The sequence below is a fragment of the Galeopterus variegatus genome, unplaced genomic scaffold (assembly GCF_000696425.1).
Source record: "Galeopterus variegatus unplaced genomic scaffold, G_variegatus-3.0.2 Scaffold12, whole genome shotgun sequence".
NCBI classification, from domain to species: domain Eukaryota; kingdom Metazoa; phylum Chordata; class Mammalia; order Dermoptera; family Cynocephalidae; genus Galeopterus; species Galeopterus variegatus.
In genome coordinates, this window is record NW_007726123.1 from 69,623 (window position 1) to 70,845 (window position 1,223).

Below are 1,223 nucleotides of genomic sequence, written 5' to 3' on the forward strand. Positions count from 1 at the left end.
AGCTGCCAAAAACAAGTAAAAATTAAAAGAAAAAAAAGTGTAACAATCCTTTTCACACTCTTCCAAAAAATTTTAGAAATGCAAACAATTTCCAGCGATGAGCACTCTGATGAGTGCACCCAGCCCAGTGATGACCACTAGTCCACCACTAAATGTGCCTGAGATCCTGGTCTGGGAACAATGGTGGGGCTGAGGGCCTCAGACACATGCCCCCTACATCCAGAGCCAGCCCAGTGATGACCACCGAGCCACTACTGGACACATCCTGGGCTCCCAAGACAGGGTGGTGGGGGCCTGAGGGCTTCAGCCACACACCCTTAATATCTGCCACCAATCAGTGATGACCATCAAGCTACTACCAGAAATACCTCACACTCCCAAGATGGGTTGGTGTGTGGCCAAGGGCTTCAGCCACACCTCCCTGACAGCTGCATCCTGCCCAGCAATGACCAAGCTGCCATTGGAAACCCCCTGGATTCCCTCACTGAAATAAGGGGTGTGCCATGGGCTTTGACCATGCTCTCCTTCCTTCCTCCTTCTCCCACCCTATTTCATTCCCCCTTTCCTTCTTCCCCTCAACCAACTGCTCCACTACAACACCTTACAATGTATAAATGTAATAATATTAATAAGTAAATAAATAAATAAGAGAAATGAGAACACTTTCAAACTTCTTCCATGAGGCCAGCACTACCTTGATGCCAAAGCTACACAAAGATACTGGAAGAAAAGAAAACTACAGACCAATATCCCTGGTGAAAACTGATGCAAAAATTCTTAAGAAAATACTAGCAGATCAAATTCAGAAGCATAGTAAAAGGATTATACACCAAGACCAAGTGAGGGTCATTCCTGGAATGCAAGGGTATTTCAACATGAAAATCAAACAATGCAATACACCACATTAACAAAATTGAAGAAAAAGACACAAATTATTATCTAAACAAACACACAAAAAGCATTTGACAAAATTTCACATCCTTTCACAATAAAAGCACACAACAAATGAGGAAAACAAAGAAAGTAACTCAACATAATAAAAGCCATATATGAAAACTGCACAGCAAACATCAGACTCAAGGGTGAAAGACAAAGTTTTTTTCTTTAAGATAAGGCACAAAGTGAGGATGCTCATTTTGCCTATTCTATTCAACATAGTATTGGAAGTTCTAGCCAGAGCAACTAGGTAATAAAAAGAATTAAACAGCTTCAATATTGGTGGA